At 38.0% G+C, this 18,594-nt stretch overlaps 1 long non-coding RNA gene across 1 annotated transcript in view; it reads left to right on the top strand.

Moving 5' to 3' along the window:
- LOC147371813 (uncharacterized) overlaps positions 1 to 18,046 on the top strand; it is a 100,380-nt gene extending 82,334 nt beyond the window's left edge. Inside the window, exons 3-4 of the long non-coding RNA XR_015163773.1 lie at positions 15,373 to 15,477; positions 16,869 to 18,046. This is a non-coding gene — a long non-coding RNA (uncharacterized LOC147371813). The remainder of the gene's footprint in view (positions 1 to 15,372; positions 15,478 to 16,868) is intronic.
- The last annotated feature ends 548 nt before the right edge of the window (positions 18,047 to 18,594 follow it).

The raw sequence follows: 18,594 nt of genomic DNA, 5'->3' as shown, positions 1-18,594 counted from the left end.
CTGTATGACTCTTTGTGACCCAATGGACTATATGGTCCATAGAATTCTCCAAGCCAGCATACTGGACTGGGTAGCCTTTCCCTTCTCCAGGGGATCTTCCCAACCCAGGGGTCGAACTCAGGTCTCCTGCATTGCAGCCAGATTCTTTACTAGCTGAGCCACAAGAGAAGCCCAAGAATATTGGAGTGGGTAGCTTATCCCTTCTTCAGGGGATCTTCCTGATTCAGGAATTGAACTAGAGTCTCCTGCATTGCAAGCAGATTCTTTACCAACAGCTATAAGGGAAGCCCACTGGGTATATACATGAAGGAAATAGAAACAGTAATTTGGAGAGATACATGCACTCCAGTGTTCAAAGCAGTATTATTTACAGTAGCCAAGATAAGGAAGCAACTTAATCGTCCATCAACAGATTGAAGAATAAAGAAGTGGTATGCATATACAATGGAATGCTACCTCACTTTAAAAAGTGTGCAGTTTTGCCATTTTTAACAACATAGATGGACTTGGAAACCAATATGCTAGCTAAGTGAAATAAGTCAGAGAAAGAAATGCTGTATGATATTCCTTATATGTGAAATCTAAAAATTGGAATGAGTAAATAAAAAAAAAGAAAAAACCAAGACTCACAAATATAGACAATGAACTGGTGGTTACCAATGGGGAAAGGGAACAGGAGAAGTAAAAAATAGAATCGATTAAGAGGTACAAACTATTACATATAAAATAAATAAACTTCAAGGATATATTATATATACAAATATATATATGTAAAACATAGAGAATATAGCCATTATTCATAATAACTGTAAATAAAATATATTTTAGAAAATAATATAAAAATATTATTGAGATTATATACAGCAATATTTTAGAAAGGTGATTATTCACTACAGTAGAAAGTCAAGAGATCACTGGAGCAACAAAAAGTTTGGCCTTGGAGTACAAAATGAAGCAGGGCAAAGGCTAACAGAGTTTTGCCAAGAGAATACATTAGTCATAGCAAACACCCTCTCTAACAGCACAAGAGATGACTCTACATACAGACATCACCAGATAGTCATACCAAAATCAGATTGATTATATTCTTCGCAGATGAAGATGGAGAAGATCTATACAGTCAGTAAAAACAAGACTAGGAATTGACCGTGGCTCAGATCATGAACTCCTTATTGCAAAATTCAGGCTTAAACTAAAGAAAGTAGGGAAAACCACTAGACCATTCAGGTATGACCTAACTCAAATCCCTATGATTATACAGTGGAAATGACAAATAGAGTCAAGTGATTCGATCTGATAGACAGAGTGCCTGAAGAACTATGGCTGGAGGTTCAGAATATTGTACAGGAGCTGGTAATCAAAATCATGCCCAAGAAAAAGAAAGGCAAAATGGGTTATCTGAGGAGGCCTTACAAATAGCTGAGAAAAGAAGAGAAGTGAAAGCCAAAGGAGAAAAGGAAAGACATATCCATCTGAATTCAGAGTTCCAAAGAACAACAAGGAGTGAAAAGACAGCATACCTAATTAACCAATGCAAAGAAACAGAGGAAAACAATAGAATGGAAAAGACTAGAGATCTCTTCTAGAAAATTAGAGATACAAAGGGGATATTTCATGCAAGATGGGTGCAAGAAAGGACAGAAATGGTATGGGCCTAACAGAAGCAGAAGATATTAAGAGGTGGCAAGAATACACAGAAGAACTATACAAAAAAAAAAAATCTTAATGACCCACATAACCACGATATTGTGATCACTTACCTAGAGTGAGACATCCTAGAATATGAAGTCAAGTGGGCCTTAGAGATGATGCGATGAGAGTGCTGCACTCAATATGCCAGCAATTTTGGAAACCTCGGTAGCGGCCACAGGACTGGAAAAGGTGAGTTTTCATTCCAATTCCAGAGAAGGGCAATGCCAAAGAATGCTCAAACTACCACACAATTGCACCCATCTCACAGGCCAGCAAAGATGCTCAAAATTCTCTAAGCTAGGCTTCAACAGTATGTGGATCAAGAACTTCCAGATGTTCAAGCTGGATTTAGAAAAGGCAGAGGAACCAGAGATCAAATTGCCAATATCTATTGGATCATAGAAAAAGCAAGAAAATTCCAGAAAATCATCTACTTTTGCTTCACTGACTACACTAAAGCCTTTGACTGCTTGGATCAGAACAAACTGTGGAAAATTCTTCAAGAGATGGGAATGCCAGAGCACCTTACCTGCCTCCTGAGAAACCTGTATACAGGTCAAGAAACAACAGTTAGAAACAGACATGGAACAACAGACTAGTTCAAAATTAGGAATGGAGTAAGTCAAGGCTGTATGTTGTCACCCTGTTTATTTAACTTATAGGCAGAGTACATCATGCAAAATGCCAGGCTGGATGAAGCACAAGCCGGAATCAAGATTGCTGGGAGAAATATCAGTAACCTCAGATGTGCAGATGACATCACCCTTATGGCAGAAAATGAAGAGGAACTAAAGAGCCTCTTGAAGTGAAAGAGGAGAGTGAAAAAGCTGGCTTAAAACTCAACATTCAAAAAACAAACATCATGGCATCCAGTCCCATCATTTCATGGCAAAAATGGGGAAAAAATGGAAGCAGTGACACATTTTATTTTCTTGGCTTCCAAAATCACTGTAGACAGTGACTGCAGCTATGAATTAAAAGACTCTTACTCCTTGAACAGAAACCTATGAAAACAGACAGCGTATTCAAAAACAAAGATATCTGGAAAACAACATGGAAGAGTAGTAGGTGGACAAGGAGTACATCTCTCTCTATGGATACATTCAGACACAAAAGTTCTTGCAGAACACCATCTTAGAGTGGCCAGGAGTACCTGATCATGAGGAAAGAATATACAGAATCACACAAAATTTGGTAGGGCAAAGGAACTAGGGGGAAAAACAGGAGTGTTTGTAGGACTGAATCTGCCCTTGGTGGCTTCGGGAACTGAAGCAGAGGTCTGATCCCCATATTGGGGCAAATTTCTGAGTCAGAGGAGAAACATTTAAGGCTGAGAGTGAAACAACTGATCTATGGCAACCTAAATGGAATGAAAATCAGACAGTCCTTGCCACAGTCATACATGCCTTGGACAGGGACACAGGTCCTATAGAAGGTATGGCAACTGGGAGCTGTAGTGTATGGATTGTGGAGTAATCCCAGGGCAAGGGCTTTTGTTGACTGCAGAGACATGGACTGAGAGGACATGAGGTAAGAGATTGTGGCAGGAAATGCTTGTGGAAGAAAGCCAGGCAGTCATGAAAGCAAGGCAATATTGCTGAGTCATGCATAGAGGGTGGAACCCTCACCATAGACTCTCTCTCCTCATAAGCCAGCATCTTTAGCTGAACAATAGAGAGGCTGGCCCATCAAGTGCCTGACACATCAAGCTACAGAGTAGGAACCCACCTAGGATGCCCCTTTAAGTGCCTGACACACCAATCTACAAAGTTGGACCCTAGCCAGGGGGACCCCTCTATGTGCCTCATGCACTGAACAACAGAGAAGGGTCCCAGGCAAGGGAGCTCTCTAAATGCTTGAATAGGCAGAGTTACAGAGAAAGACTAGCCAAAGAGGCCTTCTGATTGCCAGCTAACAAAGGCTCAAAAAAAAAAAAAAAAAAAAAAGACTCTGATAGGGCCATAACTCCTGTGGCTGAGGCAGTCCGTGTCCCTGCATACTTGGTGCCGCTAGGGTCTGCACAACCCAAGCAGCGGCACCACCTTCATGCACAACCCTCACTGGGGCAGAGCTGCCACAGGTAAAAAAAAAAAAAAAAAAAAAAGTCTTGTTTCTATGCATGTGGGGTCTCTTTGTTAGTGTCCAACTCTTTGTGACCCTGTAGACTGTGCCCTGCCAGACTTCTCTGTCCGTGGTGTTCTCCAGGAAAGAATATTGGAATGTGTTGGCCAGTACTCGTTGTCATAGCCTTCTAGAGCACTATATTTCCTGCTGCCCTAGCTGCCAACTCCTCTGAGTACCTGGTGCTGCCAGAACCCCTGAAGCCCAAGCAGCTGCATCACTTCCACACCTGGCCCTCACTGGGCAGACCCAAGTCATTCAGGGAAGCCTCAGGAGCAAACCCTAATGGATGACTCAGATGCAGAGGTGAAAAGAAACCACAATTGAAACTAAGGGGCAGTGCAGCAAAGGAAGACGATCCAAAACCTTCCCACCAGCTGTACAAGCTGCAGATTAAGTCCACATGATCAACTAGGCAGACTCCGTGTCTTTGGAATATATAAAAGACATCGAGAGCTCCCACAAAAGAAAATGCACTAGTTCTGACAGCTATGGACATTGGAGGCAAGAACACACAGGAGTAAGAACAGATTAGAGTCCGAGCTGCCCCCAGAGCAGGTTCAGAGACTAGCAGTGTTAGACTGCACCCTAGGGGAGCAAAGTGGACTGTGACTCCCAGCAAGAGAAAGGATGCTGACAGCAGTGACTCCAGAAAAATATTTTATTTTCTTATATTTTGACTTGTTCTGCAGTTTCTTTTGGATTGTTTTTTCTTCTTTTCTTTTTTCCTCTGTTATAGTTGTTGATTTCATTAGCAATCTGAAATCTAATTAAGCTTTTGAGCTTTTCTTTTTTTTCAATCATACTTTTTCCTGTTGTTACAAACATCTGCCACTACGTTGGTCTTTTCCAGTCCCATGGAGTTTTCTTTCTTTCTTTTTTTCCCTTTCTTTTTTTTCTCTCTCTTTTTTAATTCCAATAAAAAATTAAAACCTATTATTATTTTTTCTACATTTATTTGTTTGTTTGATTTTCCTATTGTTCTTTCCTTCTTGCAGTTAATCTTTAATGTATATAAATTTTCTTTATCTACCTCTATTTAACTTTGCATATCTAGTCTTTCTTTCTTTTCTTTTTTTCATTTCCTCTCACCATATTTGTTCATTTTGTTTTCATTGCTTTATTCCCCACTTGACATCTTGCTTTAGTTTTGTTTTCCAGTTTGTGCTTTGGTTAGTTTTACTAACCAAACTGGTAGGTATTACTTTTGGCTTCATTTGCTTGCCTGGTCAATCTATTGTACTTTTTGTTGTTGTTGGACTGTTTTGATTTTGCTTATGGGTGTATATGTATATGTGTATATTCCATTATTTTAATTATTATTTGCCTGATTTTGTAACTGCCATTTGTATGGGGTTCATCTTTGATTTCTCATTTTTGGGTATTTGTGTTAATCTCACTTACTGTCATAACAAACCACCTGTGGAATCTTTGTTCCTGGCCAAAGATCAAGCCTTGAGCCTTTGGTGTGGGAGCACTGTCTCCAAGACCCTAGACTACCAGAGAACTGCTAACCCTGGGGAATATCAAATAGTGAGAACTCCCACAAAGGAAACCACTTGCATACAAGTCCTGGCATCTACCAACCAGCAGTAACACGCTGTGTAAGACGCCTCATCCAAACAAGAAACAAGACAAAAATACAAACCCAATTATCAATAGACAGGATTACTACCTCGCTCAATCCTGCCCATCAGAGGGAAAAGAAAAAACCCTCAGCACAAATCTTAACCTACATGAAACTTACACAAACTACTAGACCAACCTTAGGAGGGCAGAAACCAAAAGGAAGAAAGAATTCAATCTTGAAGCCTGGGGAAAGGAGACCTCAAACACAATAAGTTAAAAAAAAAATAATGAAAACAGAGAAATACTGCAAAAATGAAGGAACAAACTAGAAACACAGAAGTGCAAATAAATGAAGAGGAAATAGGCAAATTACCTGAAAAAGAATTCAGCATAATGATAGTAAAGATGATCAAAAACCTTGAAAACAGAATGGAGAAAATACAAGAATCAATTAACAAACATCTAGAAGAATTAAAGAATAAACATACAGAGACAAAAAACACAATTACTGGAATTAAGAATACTCTACAAGGAATCAATAGCAGAATATCTGAAACAGAAGAATGAATAAGTGAGCTGGAAGATAAAATGGTGGAAATAACTTCTGAAGAGCAGAATAAAGTAAAAAGAATGAAAAGAACTGAGGATAGTCTCAGAGACCTCTGGGACAATATTAAACACACCAGCATTCAAATTGTAGGGATCCCATATTAAGAAGAGGAAAAGAAAAGGTATGAGAAAATTTTTGAAGAGATTATAGCTAAAAATTTCCCCAAAAAGGAAAACAAAATAGTCAATCAAATCCAAGAAAAAGAGTCTCATACAGGATAAACCCAAGGAGAAACATATCAAGACACATATTAATCAAACCAACAAAGATTAAACACAAAGAAAGAATCTTAAAAGGAGCAAGGGAAAAGCAACAAGTAACATACAAGGGAAACCCCAGAGGTTTAACAGCTGATCTTTCAGCAGAAACTCTGCAGGCCAGACAGGAATGGCAAGATATATTTAAAGTACTGAAAGGGGAAAATCTACAACCAAGATTACTGTATCTGGAAAGGATCTCATTCAAAATTGATGGAAAAATCAAAAGCTTTTCAGACAAGCAAAAGTTAAGAGAATTCAGTACCACCAAACCAGCTTTACAACAAATATTAAAGGGATTTATTAGTCAAGACATACAAGAGAAGAAAAGTATCTACAAAAACAAACCCCAAACAGTAAAGAAGATGGCAATAGGAACATATATATCAATAATTACTTTAAATGTAAATGGATTAAATTTTCCAACCAAAAGACACAGATTGTCTAAATGGATACAAAATCAAGACCCATATATATGCTGTCTACAAGAAACCCACTTCAGACCTAAAAACACATACAGACTGAAAGTGAGAGGATGGAAAATTATATTCCATGCACATGGAAAGCAAAAGAAAGCTAGAGTAGCAAACCTCATATCATACAAAGTAGACCTTAAAATAAAAAGTATTGCAAACGATAAGGAAGGACAATACATAATGATCAAGGGAGCAATCCAAGAGGAAGACATAACAACTTTAAAAATCTGTGCAACACAGGGGCACCTCAATACACAAGACAAACACTAACAGACATAAAAAGAGAAACTGACAGTAAAACAATAATAGCAGGAGACTTTAACACCCCACTGACACCAATGGACAGATCATCAAAACAGAAAATTAATAAGGAAACACAAGTCTTAAATGATACATGAGACAAGATGGATCTCATTGATATCTTCAGGACATTCCATCCAAATGCAGAAAAATACACCTTCTTCTCAAGTGCACATTGAACATTCTCCAGCATAGGCCACATCTTAGGTCACAAATCAAGCTTCAATAAACTTAAGAAAATTGAAATCGTATCAAGCATCTTTTCCAACCACAATGCTATGGAAGACATCCACAAGAAAAAAAAAAAAAAAAACTGTAAAAACACAAACACATGGAGATTAAACAATACATTGCTAAATACTGAACATTTTACTGAAGAAATCAAAAGGGAAATAAAAAAATCCTAGAAACAAATGACAATGAAAACATGACAACTCAAAACTTATGGGATTCAGCAAAACCAGTTCTAAGAGGGAAATTTATAGAAATAAAATCCTACCTCAAGAAACAAGAAAAACATCAAATAGATGACCTAATATTACATCTAAAACAACTGGATAAAGAAGAACAATAACAACAACAACAAAAACCCACCCAAATTAGCATAAGGAAAGAAATATAAAGATCAGAGCAGAAATAACTGAAAAAGAAATGAAAGAAACAATGGTAAAGATTAATAAAACTAAAAGCTGGTTCTTTGAGAAGGTAAACAAAATTGACAAATGCTTAGCCAGACTCATCAAGAAAAAAAGAGAGAAGAATCAAATCAACAAAATTAGATATGAAAAGGAGAGGTTACAAAGAGACAATGCAGGAATACAAAGGATTATAAGACACTATTATGAACAACTATATGGCAATAAAATGGATAACCTGAAAGAAATGGATAGATTCTTAGAAAAGTTCAATCTTCCAAGACTGAAACAGAAAGAAACAGAAATCATGAACAATCCAATTATAAGCACTGAAATCAAAGCTGTGTTCCAAAATGTCTCAAAAAACAAAATCCCAGGGACAGATTGTTCCACAAGTGAATTATATCAAACATTCAGAGATGAGCTAATGCCTATCCTTCTAACACTCTTTCAAAAAATTGCAGAGGAAGGAACACTTCCAAACTCATTCTACGAGGCCACCATCACCTTGATACCAAAACCAGACAAAGACACCAAAAAAAGAAAACTGAAAGCCAATATCAGTGATGAACATAGATGCAAAAATCCTCAACAAAATTTTAGCAAACAGAATTCAACAACACATTAAAAATTTCATACACCATGATCAAGTTGGCTTTATTGCAAGGATGCAAGGATTCTTCAATATATGCCAATCAATGTAATACACCGTATTACCAAATTGAGTGATAAAAACCATATGATAATCTCAGTAGATATGGAAAAAAAACTTTGACAAAATTCAGCACCTATTTATGATTAAAACTCTTCAAAAAATGGGTGTAGAAGGAACCTACCTCAACATAGTAAAGGCCATATATAATAAGCCTATGGCAAACGTTATTCTCAATGATGAGAAACTGAAAGCATTCTAAGATCAGACACAAGACAAGGGTGTTCACTTTTACCACTATTATTCAAGATAGTTATGGAAGTCTTAGCTACAGCAATCAGAGAAGAAAAAGAAATAAAAGGAATACAGATTGGAAAAGAAGAAATAAAGGTCTCACTGTTTGCAGATGACATGATACTGAACATAGAAAACCCTAAAGATACTATGAGAAAATTACTATAGCTAATCAGTAAATTTTGCAAAGTTGCGGGATGCAAAGTCAATACACAGAAATCACTTGCATTCCTATATACTAACAATGAAAATTGAGAAAGAGAAATAAGGAATCAAGCCCATTCACCATTGCAAGAATAAAATATCTAGGAATATAATTATCTTAGGAGACAAAAGAACTTTACACAGAAAATTATAAGACACTGACAGTGGCACCCCACTCCAGTACTCTTGCCTGGAAAATCCCATGGACGGAGGAGCCTGGTAGGCTGCAGTCCATGGGGTTGCTAGAGTCGGACACGACTGAGCGACTTCACTTTCACTTTTCACTTTCATGCATTGGAGAAGGAAATGGCAACCCACTCCAGTTTTCTTGCCTGGAGAATCCCAGGGACGGCGGAGCCTGGTGGGCTGCCATCTATGGGGTCGCACAGAGTCGGACATGACTGAAGTGACTTAGCAGCAGCAGAAGAAAGAAATCAAAGATGATATAAACAGGTGGACAGATATTCCATGTTCCTGGGTAGTAAGAATCAATATTTGAAAATGACTGTACTACCAAATGCAAAATACAGATTCAATGTGATCCCTATCGAATTACCAATGGCTTTTTTCACAGAACTAGAATAAAAAATTTCACAATTCATATGGAAACACAAAAGACCCCAAATATCCAAAGCAGTCTTGAGGAAGAATAATGGAGCTGGAGGAATGAACTTTTCTGACTTCAGATTATACTACAAAGCTACAGTCATCAGGACAGTATGCTACTGGCACAAGGACAGAAATATAGACCAATGGAATAAGATAGAAAACCCAAAAATAAACCCATGCACCTATGGGTATCTTATTTTTGGCAAAGGAGGCAACAGTATACAATGGGGCAAAGACAGCCTCTTCAATAAGTGGTGCTGGGAAAACTGGACAGCTACATGTAAAAGAATGAAATTAGAATGCTTCCTAACACCATGCACAGAAATAAATTTAAAATGGATTAAAAACCTAAATGGAAGACTAGAAAATATAAAACTCTTAGAGAAAAATATAGGCAGAACACTCGATGACATAAACCAAAGCAAGACCCTGTATGACCCACCTCCTAGAGTAATGGAAATAAAAACAAAAGTAAACAAGTGGGACCTGATTAAACTTAAAAGCTTTTGCACAGCAAAGTAAACTATAAGTAAGGTGAAATGACAACACTCAGAATGGGAGAAAATAACAGCAAATGAAACAACAGACAAAAGATTAATTTCCAAATTAATTATTATATTATACAAGCAACTCATACAACTCAATACCAGAAAAACAAGCAACCCAATCAAACCGTGGGAAGAACATAGACATTTCTTCAAAGAAGACATACAGATGCTCAACATCACTCATTATTAGAGAAATGCAAATCAAAACTACAATGAGATATCACCTCACACTGGTCAGAATGGCCATCATCAAAAAGTCTACAAACAATAAATGCTGGAGAGGGTGTGAAGAAAAGGGAAACCCTCTTGCATTGCTGGTGGGAATGTAAATTGATACAGACACTATGGAAGATGCTTAAGGAGAGTTCTTAAAAAACTAGGAATAAAACCACCATATTATGCAACAATCCCACTCCTAGGCATACACACTGAGGAAATCAAAATTGAAAAAGGCATATGTATCCCAATGTTCATTGCAGCACTATGTACAATAGCTAGAACATGGAAACAACCTAGATGTCCATCAACAGATGAATGGATAAAGAAGTTGTGATATGTATACACAATGGAATATTACTCAGCCATAAAAGGAATGTATTTGAATTAGTTCTAATGAGGTGGATGAACCTAGAGCCTATTATACTGAGGGAAGTAAGTCAGAAAGAGAAAGATTAATGTCGTATACTAACGTATATATGTGGAATCTGGAAAGATAGTACCAAAGAATTTATTTGTACAGCAGCAAATTTCATGGAGTCACAAAGAGTCAGAAATGACTGAGCGACTGAAATGAACTGAACTGAACTGAATAGAGAAATAGACATAGAGAACAGACTTATGGACATGGGGAGAGGGGAGGAGAGGGTAAGATGTATGGGGAGAATAAAATGGAAACTTACATTACCATATGTAAATTAGCCAGCAGGAATTTACTGTATGGCTCAGGAAACTCAAACAGGGGCTCTGTATCAATCTAGAGAGGTGGGGTGGGGAGGGAGATAGGAAGGACGTTCAAGAGGGAAGGGATATATGTATACCTATGGCTGATTCATGTTGAGGTTTGACAAAAAACAGTAAAATTCTATATAGCCATTATCCTTCAATTAAAATATAAATAAAAATTTTTAAATGAATGAAAGATTTTATTTCTTGTATTAATGACAAAAAAAAAGAGTTAAGAAAAAGACCTTAAATATACATCCACACTAGCAGAAGATGTTTTAAATTAATGTGTTATGACTGTAAACTGTCTGAACAAAATTGTGTTATCTTTTCCAGTCTCATTCTGCATATGTTATCCTATCAGAAACTTGTATTTCTTATGAACTATTTGAATTTTAATCATTTGTTCACAATCCTTTGAACAGAATCTCATTTAAAAATTCACTCACAACCAACTGGCAATGAAACTGATTGGTGTCACTTCAGGGGAATCCAAAGAGCTCTGGTTTTCACAGTCATTTATGTTTCTGTGCAGAGAAGAATTCATTGGGAGCAAAGTGGTAGATAAGAAGTGATTTAATATAACAGGAAACTTGTGAGGCTTACAAGCAGGCAATCGCAAAATGCCACACCCTGAGAACTTAGTGGGCTAGTTTTATAATCAAAGGAAAAATGAGGAGGGGAGAAGACCTTCTTCATCTTCTTTCCTGAGTAGAGGTGTTTTCATCATTAGTTCCTCCTCCAGGTTGAGCAGGGGAGTTTTCTTGTCCCTCCATGGTAAAGCGAGGTCCACAAAATATTGGATTTTTTGTATAGGAAGCATATCCTAGAAAATCATTACTTTACTGAGCTCACTGGGCAGGACACGGGTCTCCTGTCACCATTGTTTTGTATAGGGGTATGTACTGTGCTTCTGCTGCATGGTTTTGTTGCTAAGCAAGCCTGCTTGATTTTGTGGTTAAGCAAACCTGCTCTCTTGAGTAATCATTAACTAACAGGGGTCTCCCAGTTTTCTACTTACACTCCCCTAGTGGAATTAACTATTTAACCACCTATTTTGTCCCTTCATTCTGTCCCTATCATTAATACTGGCAATCCCAATGTGTATCTCCAACTGTTAGCCATAGACTAAAAACCAATAAAGATTCACTCCTACAGAGTACCAATTAAGTCTGTGGGTGCAAAGACAGAACCCTGCTTTCCATAACTTTTGTACAATGTACACATGTAAATAACTATTAATCTCTGCCATATAAATGTAAATGAATAACAGAAATAATTGTATATTGCATACGGTGAGCAAACCAATTTCCCCCACTATGTAAGTAAAACATACAGTCATTTGGATGGAGATGGCATTGTCCGTGTGTGTAAGAATCATATTTTAGAAATATAAAAGCTGGGCTTTTATGGTTTGATGCTACTTGCTCTCATTGTGGGAACATGTTATCTCTTAGTTCTCCTAACATTTGAAGGTTGAATCTCTGCTCTGATGAAGGCCCACCTACCAGATCCAATTCACAAAAATATTTTATTCAACCTTTGGCAACTGAGAAAGTATCTATATCTATATGACAATTAATAGACCATCATGGACCCTCATTTAGAGATTATTCTGTCCCTACTCCCAAAAGGTGGATATGCATATTAATATAACAAATTAATTTTAAATATATAGCTGTATGTTGAATATTCTTTTCCTGTGTTGAAATTGTGTAGTAAATAACTAATTTGAATAGATCATTTTCACTGATTAAAAATAAATTGTAAGATGATTCACTGTGTATAATAGTAGTGTACAATGTAATAATTGGATAATCTTATTTTGAAAAATGATTAATCAAATTAATTAACACATCTATAATCTCACTTAGAAAAAATCAAAAGATCATAGAGAAAGCAAGAGAATTTGAGAAAAGCATCTACTTCTGCTTCATTAACTACACTAAAGTATTTGACTTTGTGGATCATAATAAACTGTGGAAATTTCTTAAAGAGATGAGAATACCAGACCACCTTATCTGCCTCCTAAGAAATTTTTGCAGGTCAAGAAGCAACAATTAGAACTGGTCATGGAAGAACAGACTGGTTCAAAATTGGGAAAGGAGTATATTGTCATCCTGCTTATTTAAATTACATGCAGACTACATCCTGCAAAATGCCAGGCTGGATGAAGCACAAGCTGGAATCAAGATTGCAGGGAGAAATATCAATAACCTCAGATATGCAGATGACACCATCCTAATGGCAGAAAGTGAAGAGGAACTAAAAAGCCTCTTGATGAAAGTGAAAGATGAGAGTGAAAAAACTGGCTTAAAACTCAACATTCAGAAAACTAAGTTTATGGCATCTGGTCCCATCACTCCATGGCAAATAGATGGGGAAACAATGGAAACAGTGACAGACTATTTTTGGGGGGCTCCAAAATGACTGCAGATGGTGACTGCAGCCATGAAATTAAAAGACGCTTGCTCCTTGGAAGAAAACTTATGGCCAAGGTAGACAGCATATTAAAAAGCAGAGACATGACTTTACTGATAAAGGTCCATCTAGTCAAAGCTATGGTTTTTCCAGTAGTCATATATGGATGTGAGAGTTGGACCATAAAGAAAGGTGAGTGCTGAAGAACTGATGCTTTTGAACTGTGGTATTGGAGAAAACTCTTGAGAGTCCCTTGGACTGCCAGAAGATCAAATCAGTCAATCCTAAGAGAAATCAGTCCTGAATATTCATTAGAAGGCCTGATGCTGAAGTTGAAGCTCCAATATTTTGGTCGCCTGATGCAAACAACTGACTCATTGGAAAAGACCCTGATGCTGGGAAAGATTGAAGGCAGGAGGAGAAGTGGACGGCAAAGGAGGAGATGGTTGGATGGCATCACAGACTTGATTGGCATGAGTTTGAGTAAGCTTCAGGAGTTGGTGATGGACAGGGAAGCCTGGCATTCTCAGTCCATGGGATCACAAAGAATTTTACATGACTGAGTGATTCAGCTGATCTGAATAACCTCAGATAGTTAACTTTTCTTGTGACTAAACCACCACCAGCACCATCATGCTATATATTAGCTCCTAATAAGTCACTCATTTTAAAAACTAAAAGTTTCTACTACTTGGCCAATATCACCCCCATTCTATTCCTGCTCTTAAAACCTCAATCCCACTGACAACTTAGATAGTAATTTCTTATTCTTCCATATTGCTACTCTAACCCATAATTTTCTATGGCACTTCCAATTTTACCCTCTAACTTCAATTTGCTTATGTAAATATTTCATCTCTTTTAGACTCTTCTCTCTGTAAGGTAGAGGTCAATTGATAATATGTATATGATAACAATAGTGAACACTCTCTGGTCATAGCAAACAACATCCTCCAACAACACAAGTATGACTCTGCACATGGACATCTGCAGATGGTCAATGATGAAATCAGATTGATTATATTCTTTGCAGTTGAAAATTAAGAAGCTCTACAGAGTCAGCAAAAACAAGACCTGGAGCTGACTGTGGCTCTGATCATGAGCTCCTTATTGCAAAATTCGGGCTTATATTGAAAAAAGTAGGGAAAACCAATAGATCATCCAGGTATCACCTAAATCAAATTTCTTATGACTCTACAGTGGAGGTGACAATTAGATTCAAGGGGTTAGATCTGATAGACAGAATGCCTGAAGAACTACAGACAGAGATTTGTAGCACTGTACAGAAGGCAGTGACAAAAACCATCCCAAAGAAAAAGAAATGAAAGAAGGCAATGTGGTTGTATAAAGAAGTCTTACAAATAGATTAGAAAAGAAGAGATATGAAAGGCAAAGGAAAAAGGGAAAGATATACAAAACTGAAAGCAGTGTTCCAAGAATAGCAAGAAGAGATAAGAAAGCCTTCTTATGTGAATAATGCAAAGAAATAGAAGGAAAAAATAGAACGGGAAAGCTAGAGATCTCTTCAAGAAAATTGAAGAAACCAAGGGAATATTTCATGCAAGGATGAGCACAATAAAGGACAGAAATGGCAAGGAAGTAACAAAATCAGAAGAGATTAAGAAGAGGTAGCAAGGATACTTAGAACTATACAAAAAAGGTCTTAATGCACTGTCAGGGGACGTTCAACTTTAAAGGATCCAATATGTTGCTTTTTCTTCCTTTGTGTACCATTTCTCAAGGACTCTGTGTTCCTTATCAGTTCCTGGAATACAGGAAGGAGCAGAGCTGCATGCAGTTCTCAGGAGTGAGATCGTGGGAAAGAGCACCTGCTTGGATTCCCTTCAGTGACTCTTTTCAGTGACCTTTTACTTAAAGGACTATCCATTTTGTTGCAACTGATGGAATTTCATTCTTAATGGCTGAGTAATCATTTTATTGAAGATATATAAGCATGCGTTTCTGCAAATAAAGTACGCTTGTTTTATTCGAGACTTGGGTCCCCCGTGTCCTTTTCTTCACCTTCTTTTCGTTGATTCCAGTCCCCAGGTCCTGGTCTGTAAAAACCATAACAAGTGGCGCCCGAACAGGGACCTGAAGAACACCCTTGGCAAACGGATGGAGTGACTGTGTATCTACGGAGGTCGGTAAGTGCAGGGATATGGGAAAATGGCTGGAAAGTCCCACCACTTTTCTACTTTACTTCCTCATTTATTTAAAGTTCAGAGACTCAGCTTCCATCAGCGAATAGAGGCTTATCTCCAAACAACAGTTGAACATAATCTCTGGTTCCCTGATGAAGGCAGTTTCGATTTAGAAATTTGGAACCAGGTTAAAGAGAATGTTGAATGAGCCTCAAGATGGGGAAAAAATATTCCAATAGGTTTCTGGCCCTAATGGGCTCTTATTAAAGCTGTGATTTTGCCATTTCAAGGTAATTCTAGCCCCCTTGATATTCGACAACAGGTGCAACACTTGTTACATGAATATAAATTAGATGATGAAGTTTTACAAAAGGCTCAATTAAAGCAACATAAAATATTTCAAAAATTTCCCACCAGCCCTGCCCCAAGTGCTCCTCATCCTCCTCTTGCAACAGGCACAAAACCGAAAGTCCCCTCAATTCAAGAAAAAGAACAAGATGACCCTGACGATGATTCTTCTGAGGTTCTTTTTGACAGTAAGGCTGACAATACTTTTCTTTATGACAACAATAAGCCTGTGGCATGCACTCGTATTTATGAGACAATACTATCCACTCATTCTCCTTCATGACGAAGGCTTTCTGAGTTACTGGGTTTGCAGTCTCGAATCTCTGAGGCTGATGGTTTCTCTGCTTTTCCTGTTTTGAGGAATACTAACTCCCAAGGGCAAATAATACCTCAATACGAAGCCATTGATTTTTCTCACATGCAACATGTAAAAAGCTGTAACTATGTATGGCCCTCATTTGCCTTTTACTAAGGAATTTTAAATGCTATGGCATCTTCTATTGGAAATTTTGTTCCTTATGATTGGTGACTTTTGATAGTTCAGGTCAGTTCAGTTCAGTCTCTCAGTCAGGTCTGACTCTTTGTGACCCCGTGAACCGCAGCATGCCAGGCCTCCAGTCCATCATCAACTCCCAGAGTCTACCCAAACTCACGTCCATTGAGTTGATGATGCCATCCAACCATCTCATCCTCTGTTGTCCCCTTCTCCCACCCTCAATCTTTCCCAGCATCAGGGTCTTTTCAAATGAGTCAGCTCTTCACATCAGGTGGCCAAAGTATTGGAGTTTCAGCTTCAGCATCAGTCCTTCCAATGAACACCCAGGACTGATCTCCTTTAGGATGGACTGGTTGAATCTACTTGCAGTCCAAGGGACTCTCAAGAGTCTTCTCCAACACCACAGTTCAAAAGCATCAGTTCTTCGGCACTCAGCTTTCTTTATAGTCCAACTCTCACATCCATACATGACCACTGGAAAAACCATACCCTTGACTAGATAGACCTTTGTTGGCAAAGTAATGTCTCTGCTTTTTAATATGCTGTCTAGGTTGGTCACCACTGGAGAAGCAAATGGCAACCCACTCCAATATTCTTGCCTGGAGAATCCCAGGGACAGAGCAGCCTGGTAGGCTGCCATCTGTGGGGTCGCACAGAGTTGGACATGACTGAAGCAACGCAGCAGCAGGTTGGTCACAGACTTTGGATAAGGGCTCTTCTTAAACCAGGAAAATATCTTCAGTGGACAATGTGGTTTCAGGATGTGGCCCAAGATCGTGCCAATTCTAATGCTCGAGATGGCGCTCCCCAAAACTAAATCACTTTTGAAATTTTAACCAATACAGGACAACTTGATGCTATAGAAGCTCAAATGCAAAGCCCTCCTTGGTGGGAAACTATCCTGACTATAATTATTGTAGTCATCTTATTCTTGCTGTTTGCTTTTTATATCTGTAACTATATAATGAACTTTGTATCTAAGTGGCTTGGACATTTAAGTTACAAGTGATTGTTCATGCTCCTGCAGTTTCCACTGGCTCCTCTAGCTATTACTCAGGGCCCCTGGATCAGAGATCCTCAATATAAAGATAGGGAGAATATGTTGCCTCAACAATGTAGGGTCTTTGCCTCTTCCCAGCAGGAAGAAGTTACAGAATGATTTCTCCTTCCCTTTCCTTGGAAACCATATTCTCTCAGGAGCAAGAGGAAATTAAAGAGTTAAAGCTTAGGCAGGCAGTCCAAGGCCCTGTAAAGAGGAAACATTCTCACTCATGCTTTTCTTAAGCCTTGTGCAACACCGGAGATACTGACCTTTCTTTAGGTCCAGAACTAATGATTACACAACACAATGTCTTACTCATGAAAATGCTTTCCTTAGGCTCTATGTTAATGATTATAATTGTAACAAATCTTACCTGGGAACATGTATCTCAAGACTTGTACCCCTGATTACACAATAACAGTATATCTGGCCCAGAGATATTGTCTGGCACTTGTTCTCCCTGGCTAATCTTGTGCCAGTTATCTCAGGATGCATATCTTGATAAAGGGCCTAATGGAACTCTTACAATGTTGGGATATTCTTTTTTTCTATTCTCAGCAGCTAGTTGAGAAGTATATAAGGTCCCACTTAAACTAGTGAGGCAGGTACTCTTTCTTCCCCCTTATGATGTCTATGTCAGAAGCTTTCTCTGTTCTGTCACTTTAAATAAAATTTTGCACACAAAACTCTGAGTGACTGAGACCTGTCTTTAGTCCTGGAGTTAACTCTCCTTCAGAGACCACTAATCTGGCAGAATCATTCACCATAAGCTATCATCTTGGGGGCTCATTGAGCAATTGATAAAAGTTGCCCTTAAAGCTTGGGATCAAATTACTTCTCAAGGGGAGCCTAAAGGCAGCTATACAAAGATATTCCAAGGGCCTAATGAAGCCTAAGCTGATTTTTTAACTAGATTGAAAATTGCTATTTCCCACAGTGTTATCAGAGAAAAGGCCAAAATGCAGCTAGGAAAACTGCTTGCTTATAAAAATACAAATCAGGAATGTCAAAGAGCTATCGCTCCAATTCTTGAGACTGGGACTGTTATTGATTATTTAAAGTCTTATCACAATTTAGGATCAGAAACTCAAAAATGCAAATGTTAGCTGAAACAATGGCTGCTTCTTTTAAAAAGGGAAATGAAGGATGTTTTACATGTAGGCACAAGACCTATTATAAAAGAGATTGCTCTAAAACTCACACACACAAAAATTAAAACTGTTAAACAACCTCC

This window comes from Bos grunniens, chromosome 5, assembly GCF_055505025.1.
Source record: "Bos grunniens cultivar Pamir isolate PY7600 chromosome 5, Bosgru_T2T1.0, whole genome shotgun sequence".
NCBI classification, from domain to species: domain Eukaryota; kingdom Metazoa; phylum Chordata; class Mammalia; order Artiodactyla; family Bovidae; genus Bos; species Bos grunniens.
Note: the sequence above shows the minus strand (reverse complement) of the source record. Positions and strands in the feature narration are given on the sequence as shown.